The sequence below is a fragment of the Macrotis lagotis genome, chromosome 1 (genome assembly GCF_037893015.1).
Source record: "Macrotis lagotis isolate mMagLag1 chromosome 1, bilby.v1.9.chrom.fasta, whole genome shotgun sequence".
NCBI classification, from domain to species: Eukaryota; Metazoa; Chordata; class Mammalia; order Peramelemorphia; family Peramelidae; genus Macrotis; species Macrotis lagotis.
Window position 1 is genome coordinate 639,393,995 of NC_133658.1, and position 27,467 is coordinate 639,421,461.

General features: G+C 34.9%; 1 protein-coding gene across 7 annotated transcripts in view; it reads right to left on the minus strand.

The window, feature by feature from the left end:
• Positions 1-27,467, minus strand: part of ORC4 (origin recognition complex subunit 4) — a 103,780-nt gene that overhangs the window by 70,343 nt on the left and 5,970 nt on the right. The window contains exon 1 of one of the 7 annotated variants that reach the window (XM_074215128.1): positions 21,722-24,185. The exons of the other annotated variants lie outside the window; for them this stretch is intronic. The gene's annotated coding sequence lies outside the window, so the exon portion shown is untranslated. Of the gene's footprint in view, positions 1-21,721; positions 24,186-27,467 lie in introns of those variants that run through there. 7 annotated transcript variants of the gene reach the window in all.

A 27,467-nucleotide genomic window follows, 5' to 3' on the forward strand; every position in this document is an offset into this window, starting at 1 on the left:
ATGCTGCTTAAATAATCAGTCAGCTCGTTATTTTATTGATGTAGTTAGAAATCTACATTGTCCCCTAAGTACAATAATGGTTGTATTCCACAAATTGTAGGATATTACCTTCTTGTTGTCATTATCTTTAATGTAATTACTACTGACACAGTCATTTTTTAAGATTATTTAGTTTCCAATTAATTTTTAATCTATGCTTTTGTTCCAAGGTATGCATTTAATACTTCTGCTTTTCTGCATTTATTTATGGAGGGTTTTTTTTCCCCCATAAGGTCAGATTTTATAAAGTTGTCAGTATACTTGGGGAAAAGAATACATATTCCTTTCTATTCCTATTCCATTTTCTCCAGAGGTCTATAATATCTAACTATTCATATCGTTACATTCTTTCTGGTATATTTTATGGTTAGATTTATCTAGTTCTGTAAGGGGGTGAATTGAAGTCTTCCATTAGTTCAATTTTACTATTTCTTCCTATAACTATTTGACTTTTCCTCTTAAGAATTTAGATACTATGCTGTTTGGTTCATTTAGGTTTAGTATTTACATTATTTCATTGTCTATGATACCTTTTAATAAAATGTAATTTTTCAGGGGCGGCTAGGTGGTGCAGTGGATAAAGCACCAGCCCTGGAGTCAGGAGTACCTGGGTTCAAATCCGGTCTTAGCCACTTGATAATTACCTAGCTGTGTAGCCTTGGGTAAGCCACTTAACCCCATTTGCCTTGCAAAAAAACCTTAAAAAAATAAAAAAATAAATAAGAAGAGTGGACGCAGGAACTCCTGCAAGGTCTCCCCCAAAATACCTTTAAATAATGACTAGAGTGGCAGAACCCACAAAAAGACTGAGTGAAATAATTTTCTAGCCCAGGACAACTTGGAAGATCTGCAAGAAGATCTGTAGTATATCTGTTGGATATACCAGGGTTAAAAAGGGCCCACAGCACAAGGAAGCCATGCTGCACTAGAGCAAACTAATCCCACTCATCCAGGAACAATTCATGAGGTACCTGGGACAATGGCAGCCAGAGATTTCCAGACTTCTTAGCCCAGGGACTGCCAAGGACAACTTGAAAGTTCAGCAGAATGAGAGTGGAGTCCAGGCCATAGCAGGCATCAGCACAGATCCAGCTCTAGGGGCCCAGGAGCAGGCTTTAGGAGCCACTTGACTGTTGCTTCCAGAGCACTCAGTTTACAGATGGTAAGGGGGCCATGGGACACTGCAGAGGTCTCTTTGTTATCCCTGAAGCAGAACTCAGTTGCTTTGCCCAGGCTCAAGATACAGGTTGCAGTCTGGGGCCCTAGGGAGCTTTACTGCCATAGCAGAGCAGGGACGAACTTTCCTCATGGTTCCAGGGCAGAAAGGAGTGTTTGTGGTCATCCACAGACCAGGGCACATGGCCAGCAGCCAGAGTTCTCATAAGACCCTGGAAGAATTAAAGTCCCTGGGGGTATCCATGAGAACTACTCTGCAAGAACTCTCCAAAGTTTGGAACAAGGGGTGGCTAGGTGGCGTAGTGGATAGAGCACAAGCCTTGGAGTCAGGAGTACCTGAGTTCAAATCCGGCCTCAGACACTTAATAATTATCTAGCCATGTGGTCTTGGGCAAGCCACTTAACCCCACTGCCTTGCAAAAAAAAAAAGTTAGGAACAGTTAGCCCCTACCTTGGACATCTAGCCCCACCTTAAGAAAGACTTAAAATTAAGTCATAAACTGGGAAAATGAGCAAACATCAGAAGAAAAATAATCCAACCAGACAATTACTATGGGCCTATGGAGGATCATAACACACACTCAGAAGATAATAAAATCAAAGTTTCTGTGCCCAAAGTCTCCAAGAAAAATATGAATTGGTTTTAGGCTTTTGGAAGAGCTCAAAAAAGATTTTGAAATTCAAGTAAGGGAGGTAGAGGAAAAATTGGGAAGGCAAATGAGAGATATTGGAAACTCATGAAAACCAAATCAGCAGCTTGGTGAAAGAAATACCAAAAAATGCTAAAGAAAAAATAACATCTTAAAACCAGTTTAGGTCAAATGGAAAAAGGAATCTAAAAGGCCAATGAGAAGAATCTCTTAAAAAGTAGAATTGTAGCCATGTGACCTTGGGCAAATCACTTAACCCCACTGTATTGCAAAAAAAATTGAAATGGTCAGTTGGAAAAGAAGATACAAAAGCTCTCTGAAGAAAATAATTCCTTCAAATGTGGAATGGAGCTAAGAGAAGCTGATGACTGTGAGAAATCAAGAAACAATAACACAAAAACAAAAGAATGAAAAACTATTAGAAAATGTAAACTATCTCAATGGAAAAACAACTGATCTCAAAAAAAGGATCCAGAAGAGAAAATTTAAAAGCCATGACACCCCCCCCCCAAAAAAAAGTAGACTTTATTTTTCAGGAAATAATTCAGGAAAATAGAAATTAAAAGAATCCACCAATCACTTCTTGAAAAATATCCTAAAATGAAACCTGACAGGGATATTATACCCAAATTTGAGAACTCCCAGATCAAGGAGAAATATTATAAGCAGTCAGAAAAAAACTATTTAAATATTGTAGAGTTATATTCAGAATAACACAAGATTTAACCTATATTAAAGGCTCATAGGACTTGGAATATGATATTCCAGAAGGCAAAAGATTACAATTGGATTACATTTGAAAATCAACTGCCCAAAAAAAGTAAACATGTGGATTCAGGGGAAAAGATGGGCATTCAAGAAATAGGGGACTTCAGAACTTTCCTGATGAAATGACCAGAGCCAAATAAAAAGTTTGATCTTCAAGTAAAGGACTCAGGTGAAGCACAGAGAGGGTGGACAGGAAGGACAATTTATGAGGGATTTAATGATGTTGAACTGCTTGTATTCCTGCATGGGAAGATGATACTGATACCTCATCTGAACCTTTTCAATTATTAGGGCAGTTAGGAGGAGCATTTATAGACAAGGGACAGATGAGTTGAATTTGTGGAGTTAATGGGCAAGAAAGGAAAGTACTGAAGGTTAGGGTAAGAAAAAGTAGAATGGGGTAAGTAATTTCACACAAAAGAGGCAAGGAAAAGCTTTTGCAATGGAATGGAAGGGGGGGTTAGAAAATGAGGGAGTGTAAGTGAGCCTTTATTCTTTACAAGTAGCTCCTCAGAGAGGAAATTACATACATGCTCATTTGGGCATAGAAATCTATCTTACTCAAGAGGAAAACAGGAGAGGAAAGGAATGGGAGAAAAGGGATAGGGGAGGATGGGGGAGTGGGGTGGGAGGATGGGAGAGAATTAAAACTCAAGGTTTGGGAAATAAATGTTGAAAATTCCATGTATTTGGGTTAAAAATAAATGAATACTAAAAAATCTAATTTCTCTGATTAGTTCATTTAACTTTATTTTTGTTTTGTCTGAGATCGTGACCGCTTTTTTTTTTCACATGAAGCACAAAGATTCTGCTCCAGTCCTTCATTTTAACTGTGTATCTATCTCTTGTGGTGTATATTTCCTGTAAACACTATATTGGTAGTCTGGTTTTAATTCATTCTGCTTTCCATTAGCTTTACTAGTGAGTTCATTCAATTCACATTCACAATAATGATTTTATTTTTTAGGTTTTGCAAGGTAAATGGGGTTAAGTGGCTTGCCCAAGGCCACACAGCTAGGTAATTATTAAGTGTCTGAGACCGGATTTGAACCCAGGTACTCCTGACTCCACGGCCGGTGCTTTATCCACTGTGCCACCTAACCGCCCCACAGTTATGATTATTGTATAATTACCTACATCCTATTTTCTACTATTTATCCTTCTCTTCATTTTTGTTCCCTGTCCATTTTCAAAAGTCCATCCTGCTTCTGACCACTGCCTGCCTACCTTAGCTTCCTTCTTAAACCCTCCCTCCCCCAACTTTTTAATTATTCCCCTTCCAAACTACTTCTAAGTTGGATTTCTATATTTGAGACTGAGTGAATGAACTCAATTTTAACAATCACTATAAAAACCTCTTCCTGCATACATTTCTTAGGTGAGAATTTTCTACTTCTCCCTTCCTCCTTCTCTTAGTAAGGGGCCGCTAGGTGGCGTAGGGGATAAAGCACCGGCCTTGGAGCAGGAGTACCTGGGTTCAAATCCGGTCTCAGACACTTAATAATTACCTAGCCCTTGGCCTTGGGCCACTTAACCCCATTTGCCTTGCAAAAATTCTTAAAAAAAATAAAAAAAAAAGAAATTATACCAAGCTCATCAGCTTTTACTCAGTGTCTGTATGCAGACTCCTTTTAAACAGCTTTACCATATTAAATCTCTCATGATTTCTGACTCATGTTTACCTTTTTCATGCTTCTCTTAAGTCTTTCACTTAAAAGTCAAATTTTCTATTCAGCTATTGTTTTTTGATCAGGAATGCTTTAAAGTGTCCTCTGATTAAAAAGCCATTTCCCCCCTCCCCCCCAAAAGACTATACTACTTGATTTTTCTGGATAGATTATTCTTGATTCTAATTCTAGTTCCTTTGTTTTCCAGAATATTTCAAGCCCTCCAAACATTAATTACAGAAATTACTAAATCTTTTGTGATCCTGTAGCTCCCCTGTATTTGAATATTTCTCATTACAAGTTTTCAGTATTTTCTCCTTAACCTAGAAGTTCTGAAATTTGGCTATAGTATTCCTAGGAGATTTCATTTTTTCAAATCATCTGATAATCTATTTTCTAGGTCTTTTTTTTTCTGATGTTTTACATTTTTTTCATTCTTTCAACTCTTATTATTTCTTGATTTCTAATGGAATCATTAGCTTTCACATGACCAAATCTAAATTTTAGGGAATAATTCTTTATTTTTTTACAGAATTAAGTTCTTCAGTATTTTCTGTGCCTCTTTTAGCAAGTTGTTAATTTGTTTGCTTTGCTCTCATTCTTTTCCTGATTTTTCTCCTACCATTCTAATTTGTTTTAAAAAACAATTTTTTGCTTTTCTAAAATGTCTTTCTTTAAACTTTTCAAAAATTCTGATTCAGTTTGTGTGCAATGCACATTTTTATTTTTGAGGTTTTGCTTGTCGATGTATCCATGTCATTATCTTCTGAATTTGTGTCTTTAGCTTCCCTCCAGACAGTGAAGTTTTGTAATATATAGTCAGTTTCTTTTTCTGTTTGTCCATGTTTCAAGCCTACTTCTCCACTTTGAATTTCATGTAGGTATTAGACTCCGCTTCACCTTTAGTTGCAAGGGAGAGAGTTCAGTGAGTTCTGAGGGTGTCTAAAGCTTTTGGTGCTTTCAAGAAGATATGATCTGGGAAGAAATGTGATTACTGCTCTTTTAGTCTGCATTCTGAGTCTTATGCATGAAGGATTCATGTTTTCTTATAATACCAAATTTTAGTATTCTTCTTTACCCTTTAACTGAGAATACAAACCAGAAGTCCTGCTCTCTACCATGGAAGTGCAACTGAGAACTGAGCAATGGGTAATGGACTTCTGAAATGGCACCTGGTCCTGTATACTGTGTCTGCATAGGAGTCAAATATAATCTTTTTGTGATCTAAAGTCCAATATCCTTATCTTCATTGAATGGTGAAGGACCTTAGAACTGCTGCTGCAACCACTGCTGCCTCCAAAGCCCAAAGTTGTTTCCATAGTCCTGTGCTCCTAGCCAGTCCCTGCCCCCATAACATATACCTCCATTTCCAACCTCCTAAGTTGACCTAGAATGGAAAGATGTCTCAATTTGACATTTTATTGATGACATCGCTCCAGAATTTGATCTGATACATGATGTTAAAGTTAATTGGTGGGGAATGTTGAAAGACTTTATCTAAGAGAGAATACCTTCTCCTCTGTCTTCTGAGCTCTACCTCCCCTCAAGAATTTATTAGGAGCTTACTATATGGTAGGTATTGTAATAAACGTTAGGAATACATATACAAGAAGACAGTCCCCTTGGTGAGCCAGCTTACATTTCAATGAAGGAAATCAATACTAGACAAAGCTGAGTGGAATATTGCCAATAAAACCATTTCAGGGTTTAATATTCCTAATGAAGTCCTCTCAGGGTTAAGAAATATTAAAGAAAGAACTTATTCTTAAACTATTTCTAGAAGAAAGACCCTTGTTTTCCAAACAGGTGGCTCAGTCTCCTAACTTTTGATAAGACTACTTTTACTTACTGATAGAAGGATAGTACACTTTTTCCCATGAGAAAAAACCTTGCATTCCAAAGATGCTAATAAGCCTCCTCTAGTTTGATGATAAGACTGAATGGGAGGATAGTAAACTGTTCTTAGACCTTGCATTCCAAGAACAAGTTACATTACTTCAATAAAACAGTTATGATCCTGAAGGTTATCCTCACCATCTGAATGGTATGCTAATAGTTCATGAAAACCATCCATTCTTTTCTTTGCAGGGGTAGATTTTCACAAGTAGAAATGTAACTCTGAAGACTAACCAATGAGTCAACAGAGAGACAATCTTGCTTGACTGTCAATTCAGGGTAGCTCCTTGAGCTTCAATACCTTAATGAGGATTTGGAGTGTGCCCTTTTCTCTAGAAAAGCCAAAATAAACTTTTTTTTTTTCTCAGAGGAGTCTCTATATTTTTTAAGTAGATTTTAATCCCACAAAATTTGGTGTATTGGACACAGACACAAGTGGACACCATGCTGGACATTGTCAGCAGCTTGTGATTTAGTGTCCAGCAGATCCCTTGAGGAGCAAGGAAAGAATCCCGAAAAGAGACTTAGTTTGAACAAAGCTGAAAGCCAGAGCATCTCTGGAGACAGCACTACAAGGGAGATACCCCACCACAGGAGATGACCCAGAGATGGCATCATGGGTCGATAAGTTTGTGTACACAAGTCAAGGTGCAGCCCTCGGTAACCCGACCCTTGCCACTCTGCAGACTGAGTCTGATGGGAAGCAGAAAAAATGGCAGGGGTGGAAATACTTCCAAGCACTTAAAATAACGCACATGGAGAGATTCCAGAGAAATTCAAGTGGTTAGAAACCAGAGGAACAAGACAGAAGGGTCCTGGAGTGTGGGCTGAGAGTTTTAGGGTCTAGACTTAATAATGGGGAAGAAATCCAAAATAAAAAGAGAAAAGTGCAGAAAATGATATAAACACCATCCCCACTTCTTTGCTGTGATTCTGTGTTGTCATAATACTTTCTCCTTCTCTCCCTCATCCTCCTCCCTGCTTCTTTTCTCCACAACATGTGCCTGGTTGTTTGTGGGGTTTTTTCCAGGGGTTGTTATCTCTTGACCTTGGGAGGGGAACTGGAGCAAAAAGGGAATGTATTAAGAAAAAGGACTAATTAATAATAGAGAGTGAGAGAGAACAGCTTCATGAAGACTCAGTAAAATAAGTGTTAAAAGGGACATTCTTTTGAAGTTAAAGAAACAGGAAAGAGACAGTGAATATTAACAAATATGATAAATAAAAAAATCATAGAAAGAAATGTTATTTTAATTTGAGAAAGTTTTGGGGAAGCAAATTCCAGAAAGACAAGAGAGGCAGGTTAATTTTAAAGTATACACTTTGGTTACACAGAAATGCCAGAAAAGGAAAACTAAACAGTTAAATCTCTTAGCAGAATAACATTAGTAACATTATAGTTTTAGGAGTTTATTAGTATAGATTCTGGTAATGTTAGTTATTTCAGAGAGTATTGGAAGAAGTGGGGATCTGAGAACAGAAGAGTGCTCAGGAAAGATTTTGGACCTGCCTCCTTACGAGACAAATTATATGGTTTATTTTATCTGAAGAAGGGAGCAGGGATATTCCAATTAAGCTATGAGATTTTTTTAGGTAGCTGTTTGCCTTCTCCAAACTTTAAACAGTTTTAAAAAATAAGTATTAAATATTAAAACCTTTTAATGGAAAATGAAAAGTGGAATCACGTGTGTGGGTTTTTTTTATAGTTGGAAAATAAAAGTTTTAAATAAGCTATGGGGATATCTAGTTCAGAAAAGTATTAACTACAGTCAAAAAGAGTTAAATGAAAAACAATAGTGAAACAAAATATTAAGGGAAAATGTAAGTTGTATAGTCTAAGTAACAGTTTCTGAAAGAATTGGAAAGAGAATCAAGGCAGAGACAGGGTTTTTGAACTATGTGTTAAGTATGGAAATTGGTTAAAGCATGTAGACATTAGATTTGAGCAGGTTTGGCATAAAAGTAAAAGGAATGATTTTGGGATTTTGGTGTAAAAAAAGGATAGAAAACTATAAGTTCAGATGGAGATATGTGTTTAAATGAGGTTGGGGTAATCTGAAAATGGCATTAAATTGCCACTTTGGCATCATCTGGCAGTGATTTGATTGGAAAGTATTAAACCCCATAATATGAAAAGTTTGATATGAAAACAAATACTAGGTAAATGTTAATTTTTTCTTCAATTTGGATAAATCTATAATGTGCTAATCTTTTGTACAAATTAATCTGAAGATACATGGAAAGTGATTAAGGAATTTGTGAAAAAAAAATGTTTCATTTTAATTCTAATGTTTTATGGCTCCTCCAGAGTCAAAGGAGTAAAAAGAATTAGTGGAAATGCTATTATGATAGATAGGGACAGAATGGCCTTGGTGGAGGCTGGGAGTCTGCCAAAACTAATGTCAGGACAGACTTCGGAGTTATGTGCTCTTAATCAAGCTTTAGAATTACTAAACAAGGGACACATAATATTTACACAGATTCAAAATATACTTGGGGTACAGTTCATCTATCTGGTAAAAAATCTGGCATGAGTAAGGAATGATAAACAGTAAAAGTAAAGAATTGGTAGGCACTACCTTGATATCTCAAATTGAGGGGAATGTCTAATTCTGAAAACATAAACATGTGCTAATTTTAAGAAATTTTGGTCAGTGAGAATAGAAAGCTATTATAAGTTAGAACTGCACTGATAAAGATAAAACGTATTTGCAAACTTTCTAGGCTTTGAAAAGAAAATGATTTAAGGTTATTATTATTATTTTAGGTTTTTGCTTAAGTGTCTTGCCCAAGGCCACACAGCTAGGTAATTACTAAGTGTATGAGACTGGACTTGAACCCAGGTACTCCTGACTCCAGGGCTGGTGCTTTATCCACTGTGCCACCTAGCCATAAGGTTATTTTTAATATGACTTTTGGAATTTAAGAGAAGTATAAAGAAAATCTTGTAATTATAAAAAAGGGATTTTTAGCAATAACAGTCTTTTTTTTTTCAGGTTTTTTGCAAGGCAAATGGGGTTAAGTGGCTTACCCAAGACCACACAGCTAGGCAATTATTAAGTGTCTGAGACCAGATTTGAACCAAGGTACTCCTGACTCCAGGGCCAGTGCTTTATCCACTGTGCCACCTAGCCACCCCAGCAATAAAAGTCTTAAGAATTTTTTCACGTGGTAGAATTCTAAAGAGTAAAGGGAATATACATTAAATTGAAATATGTAATGAATAATTAGTAAACTTTGCATATGATTCAAGCAACTTTTTTTTGAGAATTTAAAATTGTGTTACAATAAACAAACAATGAATAAATCACTTTTGTAAAGATTTGTTATGAGAAAACTAGAGAATACTTCGCCAACAGGTTATATCACTCAAGGTCTTTTTGGCTCAGAGTTTGTGAAAGGCTGTTTCTTCACCTAGTGTTTATGAAAGGGAGCATTTATATGTAAGATCAAAGTAGCTTACTTAATATCTGTTATTTAAGAAGAAGAAATTATAAATTTACTCACTGGTATGAGTAAAAACAGCACAATGGATTTTTAGTATTATATATCTATATCTATATATATAACGAAATTCATGGGGAATCTTATTTTCTTTGTATTGAAAATAGAAGTGTGCTTGGAAGAGATAAATAAGCTTATAAAGTACAAATTAAGAAGAGGTTTGTGTGTAAAAGATAACTTAATTATAAGGTTAACTTTAAGAAATCTGTTGTTTTGCTTTAAGAGAATGAGATGTCAGCATGAAAATCTTATGTTCCATGTAGGATAACAATTTAATGTTCAATTTTAAAGAAGTAAAATTGCAGATTTCTTCCCCCAAGTTAAGAATGATAGTGTATAAGAGAATGGGAGGTATATCTCCCTTTCCAGTGATGTTGAATAAATGTGAGGGGCTTTGGAAAATGATCAGGAAATTAAAAATTATGTAACCCTAGTTAGATGATTTTTTTAGTGGTATTATCAATCATGTCATGTAGTTTTGGAAATATAAACTATTTTACTTGTAATGATGTCAAAACCAGGAATTAATGATTTTTTTTATGGAGGGAAATTATCAAAGGTCATGACCCTCTGGGTTCCCTGAAATTTTTAAATGATGTGTTGGACCTTGCTCTAGATCTGTAGGTCCAGGTATAAATGTAATAATGGATGAAATCTAGTTCTGAATGCGTTGCACTTATTACTGTTTTTGTTAAATTTAGAGATATTCTATGGGTTGAATGAATTCTAAAAGGTAATCATTTGTATTTCAAACATGGCTAATAAACAAGTTTATTATAGAAAATTGTTTGCATGAGTACTTGCCAATTATACATAATATATACCTCTGTGTGTGTGTGTGTGTGTGTGTGTGTGTGTGTGTATGTGTAAAATCTGAAAGGTGTGGTTGTTTGCTTTGAAGCAAAATCACCTCAGCAACATGGGGAAGACAATAACAATTTGTGGATTTTTTTCTGTGACAGTCCCCAGCTAACTGTTACATGAAAATTCTGAGAATCATCTCCTAGCCAAAAGAGGTGTTTATTGTTAATACAGAAAGCTAGCCAAGAGGCCTCTAATATCCTATCTTTATTCAGAATTCAAACAGATATAATTTCAGATAAAAGGTATGTGAGTCGAGATCAGAAGTTGGTGCCACCATAAGAACAGGCCATCCAGTAAAATTATGGAATGTAACTGTGATGAATATTTTTATATGTCAATGAATATTCCAGATGCTGGGGAAACTTGACTGCTTTTTGAATGTTTAGAAAGTTATCCTATTTAATGTACTCTGATGATAGGACATTCAGAGTAGATATATGTGTAGGAAAGGGGGGCTGATCGATTTTGACCCCCCCCCAATTTTGCAATAAGCATTTAGTCCATGTGAAGTGGATCCACTCGGAGATCTAATTAGATGGAATTACTATTTTAGATCATGGGATTTTTAATTGGTTTTTGTTTTGTGTCTGATAGGTATTATCAGCAAAGGAAGTGCTGTTGAGTCAACGCTCTCTTGAAGTCTGGAAACAGCATAGAAGTTTGGAGACTACACAGGTAATAGGTGTATTAACTTTTCAGTGCAACCTGAGGTTAGACCCTTTTGACTTGACTTCCCTAAATATGACATTTGAATAATGTCTCACCGGATAAATCTAAAATTTGGCTTAAGGCATCTGCCTATCCACATGACCTCTGCCTTGAAATTGACACTGAAAATTATACCTATAAAGGACTTTCCCTTTGATGCCCTGGATCTTTACAGTAAATAACTAAAAGTCAATCGGATATAGGAATTTTAGTATAATTGGAGTTTAATACATATAGGCCAGCATGTGGTTTTAACTTCTGCTGTTAGATATATGTTTTGAGAAGAATTAGGATTCCTTAATTTTATTTTATTTTATTTCATACTAGGAGAAAGGATATTTAGGTAAGAAGAAAAAGGGTTATTTAATCTTGAGATACACTTCTGTGCAATTGCAGTTTCAAGTTTTATTTTAGGAAAGGAATATAAGTCAGCTGAGTCTATCAGGAGAAGAATCACCTATCATCTAGTTAGAAACATTTTGAGAAGAAAGAAGAATTTGTTTTAGTTGAGGATGCTTGAGTTATTATTTTAATGAAGAGCAACAGGTTAAGACTGTATGTCATGGGGCAGCTAGGTGGCATAGTGGGTAAAGCACCAGCCTTGGAGTCAGGAGTACCTGGGTTCAAATCCAGTCTCAGACACTTAATAACTACCTAGCTGTGTGGCCTTGGGCAAGCCACTTAACCCCATTTGCCTTGGAAAAACCTAAAAAAAATAAAGACTCTATGTCACTTGCTAGACACACTGTATGTACTAAGATGATCATCTAATATAAATGTTGTAAGCTCAAGTTAACTCGATAATTTTCAACACATTCGCTTGTGAAGTAAACAATTATGGAAGTTTTATTTTTGTTAAAGTGAAGTATGTATATCAATGTGATAGTGAGCAGGTCATAATGTAAATTATAACAGTTCTAGAATTTTATGGTCTGATGAAGAAAATAGAAGTCTGTCTGATAAGATGTTGTGTTAAGAAGTTCCTTTACCAGAAAAGAAGATCAGAAGTCATTCAAACTGGAGATTGGAATGGAATACAGAAAGATATTAAATATCTCCAGGGAAAGAGAGGGACTGGATGATTCACCTTCCTCCATTTTGTCTATGCATGTGTATGGGTTGTTTGGTCAGGGGGTTCCAAGAAGATGGGTCCCAAGTGGACAGGAAGAAAGAATAGAACCTGTGAGGGTATCAAGGATAGTGTGAGAGGACTTCAGAATAATGAAGAATCATTATACGAGGTATGAGATAGAACTTTGTCTTTGTGCAAAATCAGAAGTAGGGCCTTTGAAGTAACACAGTATGGTTAGTAAGACTGCTATAGTGACAGGAAGGGTGGCTTTCATACGGAGGAAAGAAGATCAGTTATTCATGAGCAAGAAGGGAATCTGAGAAAAAGGTAAGAGATTGTGATTATGTCCACAGGAATAGGTAAATCACATTAAAGAATTGAAATTTAAGTGATCAATTCTTGTCATACTCAATGAATTTGGATTTTTTGCATAATTTTCCATCAGAATCTATTAGGGGAAGAGGAGAGAAGTAAAGTGCTCTTTCTTCAGCTCTTCTTGTTCTCCTACATAAGCTAGGACAATTTCTGCATGCAACTACTGTCTCCTCAACGGGTAGCAAATGATTTGGGGCAGAAGCAGACAAGCATAACTCCACAAAGGAACAACAGAAGTTAGGCCAAAACAGTTCTGGGACTGGAGAGGTCTAGGTAGAACAGTTCCTGTAGTGATCAGTTTTTTAAAAGCAGTAAATTTTGCTGCTTAAAACCAGACTTGTTTAAATCTACCTGGTTAGTATAGTCCCTAAAGATTTATAGGCCCTCATTGATACCTAATGAGAAACATATTCTTATTATCTGTCAAAGGTACCTCTCTTTAAAAATAGATGGAGGGAACCATGGATGGTTGCCTTGAGGAGTTGGATCCTGGTTGGTCACTGGTACCCGACCATGCCACCAAGTATTGGGGGGAAAAGAAGGTCTGATCCCCAAGACTTTGATAATCAGCGGAAAACAAAAATATTTCAAAGAGGACCTTATAGGGAACCTTAAACAATAGCTGATTTTAAAAAGTCTCCTTAATATTGAAAGATAAAACAAACATAATGATAAAAACAAAACAAACAAAAACTAGAAGCAAGCAGATTATATACCATTAACAGCAATGGGGAGGAGATTATTCTTAACCAAATAAGTGATAGAGGCAATCATAAAAAATGAAATACCTAATTTTGATTACATGAAATTGAAAACTTTTTGTAGAGAAAAAATGAACTAGAATAATAAATGAGGGAGAACACCAAACTTGGTGTTAATCTAAGTATATAACAAAATTAAAAGACTAAGAGCCATTCCTCAAAGGTTCAGAAGTCAAAAGATATGAACAAAGTACTCAAAAGATGAATTGCAAAGTATTAACATGAAAGAATACATCAAATCACTAATAAAAGAAATGTAAGTCAAAAGTACCCTGAAGTTTTACCTAATATTCAGTAATTTGGAAAAGATGATAGATATGGAGTAAATACTCAACATTTACTGAATTGAATTAGTATTAAACTATATTCCAAAGACAAAATGTATATTTTGGATTATGCCTGGATCACCTTCACATTTCCATACTATTAGCTACAAATATTCAATCAAGAATTGATTAAAGTCACATTCTTAAGTCTAGAGATGAAACATTTTACTAATCAGTTATCATAGTCCAGACCCTGTGCTAAGCACTAAGGGTATAAATACAAGAAAGATAGTCCCCTTCTCTCAAGAAGTTTACATTAAAACTGAAGACAATATATAAAGAGGTACTGGAAAGAGGTAGAGCTGCAGTTAAAAAAGTTGATTTTTGGACAGTCAATGGTGAGAAGCTTGGCTAGGGGCACTTCCTAAAATGGTGATTGGAGGACAATGTCATCAATGAGGAAAAGAAGGACCCAGGGCAGAAGTTCTTCAAAGCAGTCAAGTGTATATGAGTCCATTTCCATTATATAATGTCACATTAGCATTGGGAATTACCCAGTCTAGAAAACTCAAGTCCAGCGAAGTAGTTGTAAGTCCAAGCTATACTATTAAATATAGCAACGTGGTATTGAAATTAGGTCTTCTGAATTTAAAGCTCAGTGCTCTTTCCATTACACCATTTAACTGCATATATTAAATTAAATTAATTAAAGCAATTGAACAGTCTAATTTATTAGATTCTAGGATGATAACATAAAATCCCCTAGTCATATTGTCCAATTCATACCAAACACCTTAGTCTTGACATGGGGTGGAGAAAAGGGATAGTTGGTTTCATAGGAAACTTAAGTGGGAATTCATACAAACAATGTTACAGCAGGATTGGTTACAATTTATAAAAACTATCTTAGCCTAGGAGTATTTTGCAAGACACAACTAATTACTGTCCACCTTTGATTAAGAGGATATCTTCAACTCACTTTGACTTGTAAGAAGCACTCTGAGTGTTTCTGCCACAGTCTGGTTTCATTTTTAGAATCAGCGGTACCAATTCCAATTCAAGGACTATATCCAGAAGAAATTGTAAAAAAAAAATGGGAAAAGTCCTATGTTCCAAAATATTCACAGCAGCTCTTTTCGTAGTGGCAAAGAATTGGAAATTGAAGGGATGTCCATTAATTGGGAAATGGTTACACAAGTTATGGTACATGCAAGCTATGGAATATTATTGTTCTATAAGAAACCATAAATGGTTGGACTCTAGAAGCATAAAATGACTTACAGGATCTGATGCTGAGCGAAAGGAATAGAGCCAATAGAACAATGTATACATCAACATTATGAGATGAATAACCTTGATGGAAGCAACTCCTCTTGACAGTCCAAAGAGCTAGGACAACTGTATTTGACTGGTTATGGACTATATTATCCTCAAGGAAGGTTATGGACTTTATTATTACCAGATGAAGAAAAACAAAACAAAACACACAGGAAAAAAAACACAACCCTTCTGAATCTGATGAACACATTATAAAAATTATCTTCTATGTTTCTCTTTCCCTTAATCCTAATTCCTCATGCCAAAAATTACTAATTTTTAAGTATGTTGAACAAAATGCGTATATAAAATGCTAACCTGACTATTACCTACTGGGGGGAGGGGGGGTGGGAAGGAAGGGTGGAGGTAAATTGTCTAACTTGGAATTATGCATGTACAAATGGATGAAAATAAACAAATTTAAAATTAAGAAAATCAGCTGTGAATGCACAGTGACATCATCAGCTTCTTAATAAAAAATTGAATAAAGACTAAATATAAAATATTAAGATGTTTATTTGAGACAACTCCAATTTGGTTTCATTTTTGTCTTTAAATCTATAATGCCTATGCTAAGCATATACTTGGACCTATTAATAAATATTTATGAATAAATGAATGACCTACTTAAAAACAAGCTACTAATGCTTAATGGGAAATAGATAAGAGAACTGATGCAAACTATCACGATTATAATAAAGGGAGTTTAATGGATGTAAATCAACTATCACACTTGGTAGCTTTTACAAGAGGTCAGATAAGTTATCTAAATGAACAACATGTGCTTATAATATGAATTCATTTTTTAAGATCATACACAAGACTTAATGGAAGTGATCCAAGCTATAAACAAGGAAATGCTCAAATTGCTTTTGAGAATATAGAAAAATGCTCACAATCACTAATCATTAAAAAAAAACAAATTAAAACAACTGACAAGCTGCTAAAAAAAGGAAAAAGGCAAGCTGTTGAGAGCTCACAAGAGAACGGCCTACTGACATGCAATTAGTGGAATTATAAATTGATGTAGCCTTTTGGAAAGAATTTTGAAACTATTCTCCCTAAGTTACTAAATTGTATATACACTTTGATTTAATGATACCACTATAAGGTCCATATTCCAAAGAAAACAGAAACTTAAGAAGTTCTTATTATAATAGCAAAGAATTTGAAAAAAAATAGATAAGGGGGGATTTGTCATTTAGGGAACAACCAAACAAACTATAGTGCATAAATTATAGAATATTATTGTGCTATAAGAAATTATGAAAGCCCTTTTGAGAAACCTGGGAACACTTTATGAACTGGAGGCAGAAAATGAGACTAAAAAAATGCTTGACAAGTTTTTTTAAACTGAAAAGAAAACAAAGTTGTATAGGGGAAATCCAAATGATGTAAAGATGTGTATGCATGTTTGTGTCTGTATATGTAAGTGTATGTGAAAAAATGCACGTTGAGTCTACAATAAAGTGGAGTCCATGAGAATATCCATTAAAAGTGGGTCTTTGGGAACATTAATCTAGGGAAGCATCAAAGTACAATGAATCTTAAAACCCTGGTGACAGAAGATAGGAAGATGCTTCTTAAACTCACCTTGTCTTACTACTGAATGTATTATTCACACCAGAGCAAGGTAAATATGGAATGTGAGGACCTGGGTCTGCAGGAAAACACTAAGGAAGCAATTGAAACCAGCAGCAACAAAATGAAAGAATAAGAAAAACCCATATGTTGATGGCAGGAAGGAGAGAATTCCAAGAAGCTATGATGATAATATTGCATAATAAGGGATATGCCTCTCTCTCATAAAGTACACTTAGTCTTAACTCACATTAGGCCTTACCTTCAGTAGCAACTTTTAATATAATAATATAATTTGTGTAGACATTAGGAAATTACAACAGTTCACATCACTTATTAGACCTCCCTGAGGTCATAACACTGCATATTCACCTGCTTTTACAAAATAATATTAAGACAGCAATGTTAGGTAAGGAAAGAAAACAATAGCATTCTTGAATGTAATCCCAGAGAAATAAAATAACTTAAACTAACATTATGCTTTGAGGCAATAACTCCCCTACAATGACTTTGAATAAAATTCAGGATATTAAAGAAATTCAGCAAATCTACAATTGCTTTCTGTTCATATTCCCATAAGAAGAGCATAAAGAAAACCACATTCTTTGGCCAAAAATACTCACAGATATTTGAAATGTATTTATTTTTTTGGATACAGCAAAAATAATGATATTTTTCATTTCTACAGCATTTCCCCCAAGTGTTCTTACTTTTAGATTGAATGGAACTCATTAAAATGCCAAAAGATATCTAAAAATAACTAGAAATTAAAGACTTCTTGGGTAAAATTGAATGAATATCTGACTTTGAGAAATGAAAGCTAAAGGAGAATTAAGTCAATTGGATAAAGGGATATTAATTCTGATGATGTCAAGTTATTCCACAAGAGAGAATGCGGAGTGGGGGGTGGGGGTGGCGGCTAGGTGGTGTAAGTGGATAGAGCACAGGTCCTGGAGTCAGGAGTACCTGAGTTCAAATCGGGCCTCAGACACTTAATTACCTAGCTGTGTGGCCTTGGGCAAGCTACTTAACCCCATTGCCTTGCAAAAACCTGGGGGGGGGGGGGGGGGGGGGGGGGAGAGAATGGGGTTAAGTTGCAACAAAAATAAACTAGGTTAAATACAAACATATTAATTAATAATAAGACCAAAGATTTAAAAAGTAAAACTAACAAAATTTCACCTGAAAGAGCCAAAAATAGGACATACAAAAAAAAAATCATGAAATTGCTAAGGACCCTGCAGAACTATGTATATTTTGCTCCAACTCAAGAACAATAATAGTCTATGTCTAAAGACTTAAGATACTCCAGAGGTTTTAGTACTATCTTACCTAAAGTATAAAGCCTGAGATAAAAATTGAGTCTTTGGGAACCACAATTTAAATGATGTCATTTAAATTTCTACATGTAAGTGAATTATATTCCTACCATCATCTTCAACGCCATCAATCCCATAGGAAGAAATTAATTAAATCTACACTTTTTAATACTTGACTTCAATCATTAAATGTGTAGAATAAAGGTGCCACTTTTTGGAATCAATGTTCAAGTGAATGAAAAACAAAATCTAAAATAAACAACCTTAAAGAGTGAAACTGGGGGGGGGGGGGGGGCTAGGTGGCGCAGTGGATAGAGCACAGGTCCTAGAGTCTGGAGTACTTGACTTTAAATCAGAACTCAAGACACTTAATAATTACCTAGCTGTGTGGCCTTGGGCAAGTCATTTAACTCCATTTGCCTTGAAAAAACCTTAAAAAAAAGAGTGAAACTATCTTTTCTGCATGAAAAGGGATAAAAATTGAACTATCTGAGGAGACTTCTGATTTTATTATTTGTCTCTTCTATGTTTAATAGAGGCTTTAATATGACTGATTTTTTAAGATCTTATTATGAAAAAGAGAATTAAAACTATTTCTCACTGGATATAGTCAAAAAGCCCTGAATCTGAGTCACAATTCTACCACTTCTTGGCTGTATGAACCTCAAGTCGTGGACAGCTTCTCTTATTTACTGAACTTCAGTTTTCTCATCTGCCAAAGAGTTGTATTCCCTACCCAAAATATTTAAAAATTATAAACAAAAACTTATATAATTTGCAAAGCATTACATGGTACTGCAAAAACTGAAATTGATTTAATTTGTTTTCAATAATTCTTCAAAGACTGAGTCTTATTAAAATAACAACATGTACACATTATGTACATCAACATCAGTCACTTCAGAAATAAACTTCACACCTATGTACATTATATATACCCATACATCTATCTAAGTCTATATAATATATAGTTTCTTCACTTCAATTTTCTCAACCAGGTTTTAATCTTGAGAGCATGGAACATATTCTAATGGTTAGAGTTCAGAAAAAAGAACACTGTAGACTGGGATAGAGATTGATCTAAAAGAGCAATATTTATTATTTTATGGTGATTCAGAGTTTCAGAGATAATTAAGTTAAATAGTAAAGGATAAGTTAAGAGGAAAAGAGGGAAGTCTAGGTAAATGAATGTGTTCAGGAAATGTAGGGTAGCAGGTTTATTCAAGGTGACAATGGGTTATAATATTGAAAATGTAGTTTTGGTTTACTTTAGATTCTACAAGACTTCAAATGTCAGTCATCTAGTCAACTAATATTTTTAAGTGCCTACCATGTTTCAGGCACTGTGCTAAGAAAAAACTTCTCTCAAAGAGCTCATATTCTAACAATATGCAAACAATCATGTACATATAAGATCTCTGCAGACCAAACTGAGGATGGATGGGAAACTCCTAAACAAGATTGGGGAATGGTGCTTTGTAGGTGAGTCTTTATTATGTAGACAGTAGGGACTGGAATAAGATTCCAAGCTAAATGAAAGAGTGAATGCAATTTCTAACAATCAGAAGAGATCTAAAAAGCACCCCCCCAAAAAAAAACAATTCAGAGACCTAAGAAGTAAAAGTTTTTATTACTATTTCAAAGATAATTAAGTTTCTGTTGATAAAGGTTTAAGTGAGTAGCCCAATATCAGACTTCCTATTGCATCTAAGATCAAATATAAAATCTTCTGTTTAGCATTCAAAGTCATAAAAGACTTGATCCTCTCCTTCATTTCCAAGCTGTTCCCTATGCCTGGAATTCTCTTCATCCTCATCTCCTCCTGACTTTCTTCAAGTCAGCTAGTCTAACCAGCTACAAAAAGCCTTCTCAGAGATATTTAAGGGTAGTGCATTCCCTCTGGGATTATCTTCAATTTACCCTGAATATAACTTGTCCAGACATAGTTGCTGGTACACTGTCTTAAAAGTCTGTGAGCACTTTGAGAGTTCAAACTGCTTTTTTGCCTATCCTTGTATTCCAGATCTTAGTAAAGTCTGGCTCATAGAGTACCTTTAATAAATGCATGATGACTTAACTTCCCTTCCTTTAGACTTGGTTCTCTGTGTAACTGAGCATAAGAAAAAGAACAGAAAGCACTGAAGTGAGGACAATTTGTTGAGATCAATGTGAACAAACAGGGAGCTCCCTAAAGAATTCAAATTCTAAAATATACAAGACAGAAAGTTGAAACATAAAGCAGGCAACAAATAATGAATCTAATAAGACTGTAGAATGGGCATACCAAAATAGTAGAAGGAATGTAAAGGTCACATTTGAACTGAGGTTGTTGAAGAACGTTATGAAAAAAAGCTATAAAATACAAAACATACTTTTAAAAAAGCAACCCTTGGGAAAGGAGAAAGATAAAAAATGAGGAATGATCAATGACTGGTATGTGGATGGACCTTAAAACTAAAGCCATGGAACAGTAGAAGAGATTGAGATGTACGGTACTAAGTTGCTATGTCACTAAAAGTTTCCAAGCTATGGCTACTCATCTGTTATTTTTATAAATCAGGGATATGTCTACTGAGATCAAATCTTGCTCTGATTTATAGTAATAACTCCTTGTTTGTTGAAGAAACAACCAATTTCTGAAACATCCTCTCTTGTACTCTTTACTTAAATCTCAGTTCTTTTTTTTAATCAGAGATTTATTCTTTATATTTTTTTAACATTTTGTTTTCCAATTAAATACAATAGTACTATGTACCTATCATTTTTTGCAAGGCTCTGAATTCTACAATTTTTCCCCATCCTCCCTTCCCTGCCCCCCCCCACAGAAGGCTGTCTGATAAGTCTCTACATTGTTTCCATGCTGTACATTGATTTAAATTGAATGTGTTATATGAGTAAACATACCCCCCCCCCCAAGAAGATGAGAAACCTCTAGAATAGAGAGTGAGAAAAAATTATACTTCAGTCTGTGTTCAGATTTCAATGGCTCTGTCTCTGGGGTGAGTTGCTTTCTTTATTATAAGTCCACCAGAGAAGTTGCTTCAATATTTTCCCCACAGCTGCTATAATTAGCTGTACCCCCACTCTATTTCTCCCCACTCTCATCTATTCTATTTTCTCTCTCCTTTCAAGCTGGCCCTGTCCAAAAGTGTACTCAGTGAATCTGAGTAGCCTCTCCCTTGATATTCCCTCTCGTCTATCACTTATTCCCCCCTTCCCTACCCCATTCCCCCTTATCCTGTCGCTTTCTTAATTTTCTTCAGGGTAAGATAGATTTCCTCAACCTATGTTATTTCCTCACTGAGCCATTTTCTAATGAGAATGAAGGCTCACTCATTCCCCATTGCTCTCATGTAAACTTTCTTAGCTTCTTCTTCATCTCCTTTTCCTTCCTCCTTTTCTTTCCTTTATCACCCACTGACTCGATCTTTTTACTATATTATACCATTATATTCCACGCCTTGCTATGTCCTGTCTATATATGTTCCTTCTAACAGCTCTTATAAATGAGAAAGTTCATATGAGTTATCAATATCTTCTTCACATGCAGGAATACAAACAGTTCAATATCATTAAGTTCCTCATAGTTAGTCCTTATCTTCCACTCCCTCTATGGTTCACCAGAATCCTGTACTAGGGAGATCAAACTTTCTGTTAAGCTCTGGTTGTTTCACTAGGAAAGTTTGAAAGTCATTGAAAGTCTATCTTTTTCCCTGAAAGAAGAATGGATAGCGCACTGAACTTCTTATCTTACTCACTTCTCAAGATTTATCTCAAACTTCATCTTTCTCCAATGTTTCTGGTTGCTTATTATGTTATTTGTAACTCCTTTCTACTTAATATTTAACCATAACAATTAGACCTTTTTCTATATCACAATAGGCCTCAGTTATCTCACCTTTAAAATATCAAAAAGATTCTATTAGATAATTCTAAATTCCTTTCCAGAATTAAAATTCTATGATGCCCATTTTTTGCAATCCCCTATATTGTGCTGAATTATCATATTTACAATGCTAGACCAAAGCTTATTATCTTCAGTTTTCAAAAGTTCTTATATATTTGTTTTGTACCTCTATTTTCCCCTTTCTCATTTTGATTCTTTTTTTCACAACATGATTAATATGGATATATGTTTAACATAGTTATATAATATACTATATGCTATATAAACATATGCAGAAAACAATATAAGATTGCTGTCAGGGGAAGGGCACAGAAGGGAGGGAGGGAAAAAAAAATGCAAAACTCAATAACTTACCAAAAAAAGACTGTTGAAAACTATCTTTGCATATAGTAGGAAAATATTTATTAAAAAAATTTACAAGTGCAAGTTTTTCTGCTATAATCTTTAGTCTTAGCCACAAAGAATTAATTAAATTAAATATTTGTCTCAATGGATACCATGTTAGCTTCTGGAAGGCAAGAACCCTGACTTTAGTCTTTATATTCCAAGTGCAGAGTACACTTCCCTGGCATATTAATAAAGGAGTGTAGATTAAAGTAAAAATCTGACAAGAGAAGTCACAAGAATTCCCATTCTTCAAAAAGAAACAAAATATGCACTCATTTAAAGGAAAAGGATTTCTTTAGGGAAAGAATTATAGAAGTTAAAATTATATAGATAAAATGCTAGCTACTTTACTAGTCTTTAATGGCAGAAACCTTTAAATCAAGAGAGATACAAATACGACTACTTGAAAGACAACCTTGCTACATAAAAAACAAAGATGCAACAAATTTCATTTCTTTCCCTTTAAAAAGTGAGGTAGAAAAAAAGGTTTCTCCTGTTATGCATAAATGCAAGGCTTAGATTAAAATTACAATAATTTAAAACAAATTTCTGCAAGATTTCTCTAATTGTAAAGAGTTGAGTTTTTCAAAACGAAATAATGACTGGCTAGGCATTTGCCTCTCACAGATTTAGTATTCAAGTTGAATTTTGACATTTACAGCCACATTCTAAATAACCAAATACAAAATCTATTTACAGGAAATGTTTTTTGAAGGAAGGATGGAAGTAGGAATGGTCTCTGATTCTCAACTGAGACAATGGTTCAAATTATGCAAATCTATTATCTTCATTTCATAAAAGTTTTCCATTAGTTTTAGGACCAAATATAAATTCCTGTTAGCCCTGTTTTTTTAAAACCTGGATTCTGTGTGACCTTGAGCGAGTCACTTAACTCCATTGCCTTGCAATAATCCCCCCCACCCCAATCTCCATTCAACCTACCTCTTCAGACTTATCATGTACTCTATGTTCCAGACAAAATGGTCTTGTTCTTCACATATTTTATCCTCTTCGTGGCCTGTCCTCCAAATCTGGAATGCACCCTAATTTACCTATACATCACCTCTTCTATTCCTAAATATTTTTTGTTAAGTCTCCTTCTACATAGGGTATTTCTTAATCTGCAATCATCTGACACTTCTGAAAGGACTCAGTATGCATTTGATATATATACACACAAGCATATTAGCTCTTCTAACAGAATATGAAATCCTCAAGGGCAGCAAGATTTTTCCTTTTATCTCCAGCACCTAGTACAATGGCTGGCACATGGCAAATGTTTAATAAAAACTTGTTGATTGAGCTGTTTTTAAACTTTGGTTACAAGACTACGGCGATATAGTTCTTAAAGTCTCCACTTAATTGGAAGACAGTTAAAACCTAGTAGATAAATCCTAGGTTGTCTCTTGATGCAACATGGTAAGTTTTACAGCTACCAGGTTTTGAAACCAGAATGAACATTAATGCCTAAGAACCTATACTCTATCCACTACTCCAAAATGCCTCTCAGCTATATGAATAAGTGAAAACAAAATAATATTTTAAAATACCCTAATGTCAGTAAAAATAAATTAGGAATACAAATTTTCCTAAGAAAAAGGTAGGGGGCTGCTAGGTGGCACAGTGAATAGAGCACCGGCCCTGGAGTCAGGAGGACCTGAGTTCAAATCCAGTCTCCGACACTTATTACCTAGCTATGTGTGACCTTGGGTAAGTTACTCAAACATCACTGCCTTAAATAAATAATAATTTTTAAAAAAACCTTAAATACTGTGGAATAATATTAAAAACCTCAAGTGTCTTTAAAAAATGTTAACAAATAATATTTTTTCTTTTCTTTTTTTTAAAGGTTTTTGCAAGGCAAACAGGGTTAAGTGGCTTGCCCAAGGCCACACAGCTAGGTAATTATTAAGTGTCTGAGACCAAGACCGTATTTGAACCCAGGTCCTCCTGACTCCAGGGCTGATGCTTTATCCACTATGCCACCTAGCCGCCCCTTAACAAATAATAATTTTCTAGCTTAAATAACTTCAGTTCTACGAAAAGGGCCTTTTTAAGAGACCTGAATTAAAAATGATAACCGAATTCAGCTCTTATCTAGAAAAGACTGCTTTCTTCACCCATCTGAACCAATTGGCATTAGATCCACAAGGGAGGTGCCAGAAGCTATTCAGAAAAGATTTTTATTCTATCTCTACCACTGATTCCTGGAATGGTCCAGCAGTGAATGAGACTGTGATCTGGTTAATCAACCATTTAGAAATGCTAACTAATAACTGTATTTTTATACACTGTGATTTTCTTTTTTGGGGATTCCTATAAACCTGTTTTGGGGTAAAGTTCTGTCACATGGAGGATTATGCCAATTTGGATATTTCTCTCTTCAAACTAGAAATGCTTGGATAGTAGATCATGTTAATTAAGTTAAATGAAATTGTTTCTAGCAGACAAATCTTAAAGGAGTACAATATTAGTATCAATATTTTGCTTTGACATTGTTGTTTTCAAAGAAAGTCAAACACATAACAACTTCATTTGATCTAATTATAACATAGTACCTACATTTCTTCTAATTTCTGCATGTACCAAGGGGTTAAAAATACAGAAGAATTTAATAGAAACGAACTGAATGCTCTTATATACTCTAGAACATGTCATCTGCAGGAAGAACACAATGGCCCACAACATTTACATTATTATTTTTAATTTTGGCAACATGCCTCATTTTGACTAAAGACTGGAAAGGAAGAGATAGACTAGTGTGTGGAATTGGTTACAGATAAAATTTCTGAACAACTATCATATATCTACAATTTTATTTGGAGAATTTCTCAAAAATCCAGGCCTACTTAAAAGATAATCAGTTCTGAAATAAACATACTAAATAATGAAAATGATGAACAATATGAGTAATTCAATCAGCATGTCATGAACAAAGCATTACTATTTGACTTTGAAATGCAATGATTGTATTAACAAATTATTTATCTCTAATCATGTTCATTATTATTTAACAAAACATACATTATTCAGGTTAGTATGGGACTGAAAATCTTTGTGAATAACTGGCAAAATACCACATCATATAAAACTAACAAATAAAACATGCTATTTTAACAATTTCTACATAGAATTTAAAGTTCCTATGTTACACATTCAATAATTACTTTATTTCTGATTATCCTTCAAGCCCAAATCACTGTAATATTTAAGAGAATATTAAAAAATTTTCATTACTTTTAATATGAAAACTAAGTTGAAAAACACACTGTGGAAGCTAGGTGGCTCACTGGATAGAAACCAACCTAGAGTAAGAAGAACCTGAGTTCAAAACCAATCTACTACTATGTGACTCTGGATAAGTAATTTAGCCTCAAATTTCACCCACATACCATTGTTAACTAGAGCAGTAGTCTAAATTTTTCTGAGTAACGTTTTCCAGGAAAAAAGTATCCCCCCCCTCCCAGGGGCGGCTAGGTGGCATAATGGATAAAGCACTGGCCTTGGAGTTCAAATCTGGTCTCAGACACTTAATAATTACCTAGCTGTGTGGCCTTGGGCAAGCCACTTAACCCCATTTGCCTTGCAAAAACCTAAAAAAAAGTACCCACCTTTTTAAAAAATAAATTTTCATATATCATTTTATTAATACATATTATTTATAAATTAGATACATGTAGAGAAATTGTGTGGAATAGCAGATAGATAGTTAGACTCAATGTCAAAGTCCTAGACTCAAGTCCTATCCCAGACATACTATCTGTGTGGTCAGAGAAACTTAACTTCCCTGGGTGCTCTAGGGTGGTTGTATCAAATACTCTGTGGGTCACATAATGACTTTGCTTTTAAACATATAACAATGTTTTGTTGTATTTATACTTATTTGTTAAATATTTTCCAGTTACTATTTGATTCAAGCTGCAGTGTTTGATACTTCTGCTGTAGATATTTCTCTAAGGTTGTAAGTGGCAAAGAATGTATAGACCTCCATTGGTAAAAGAAAGTTTTTTTTTTTCAGAAGAGGTATAAGTGTCTATCTCTATTCTCTATATAAACACAATTATACTAATAATTGTGTACATTATGAAATTACAAAAATAGGAATTGAAAAGAGTTAAGGATGAAATACTACTGTATCTTAGATTGCAATCTATTGATAGATATAAATAGAGGGGAACCAATGGAGTTTGACATGGTTAGATAGGCACTTTAGGGAAAATTGCTTTTGACAGCTGTGTGAAAGACTAATTGGAATGTAGAGATACCTGAGGAAAGGAGAGCAATATGAAGGCTAAAGCAAGAACCCAGGCAAAAAGATCCTGAGGGCCTGAACAAGTGAATGCTGTGTGAGTAGAGAGGGGGAGGGATATAGGAGATACTGAGACAGAACTGACAGATATTGGTAACTGAATGGATATGTAGATAGGAGATGAAGACTATCAGAGTATGAGAATTTAGGTAACTGAAAGAATTGTGGTGCCCTACAAATTAGGATTAGACAGACACCTCATCAAATATAAAAAGACAAGGTCCAAAAGAATATTCTTCACATTATAAACAAATTAGAGCAAGGAAGGAATTTCCTTTACACTTTATGGATGGGGAAGAGTAAACAAGGGATAAAGAGAATCGCACAAAAGAAAAATGAGCAATTTAGAAAACAAAATTAAAAAAGGTTTTGCATTAACAAAACCAATGCTGCTAAAATGGAAGGGAAAGTTAAGGGGAGGGAGGAAGCTTAGCAGCATATTTCTCTGATAATGATCTCACTTCCATTAACTGTAATGATCTAATTCAAAATTATAAGAACAAGAAACATTCCCCGATAGATAAATGGTCAATAGAGATGAACAAGCAGTTTTCAAAGGAAGAAATCCAAGTTATAAACAGTCATGTTGAAAAAATATTCTAAATTACTATTAGAGAAATGCAAACTAAAGCCAATTCCGTAGTTCCACTACAGAGGAGCAAATAAGAAAAATGACCACTGTATGATGGGCACAATTGATACAGCTCTCATTGTACTGGCAAAATATTGGCCATTTCCATGGAACACAAGGTCCAAAAGGACTGCCTGATGGAGCCATAATTGGGGGGGGGGGTAGAATTTTTCCAAACAAGCCTGTAAAACTTCTGAGGTTGTTGGGAGGGTCATATAATGCCACTCAGAAGTGCTTGCTTAACAAGGGACTGGCCTAGCTGGAAGTGTT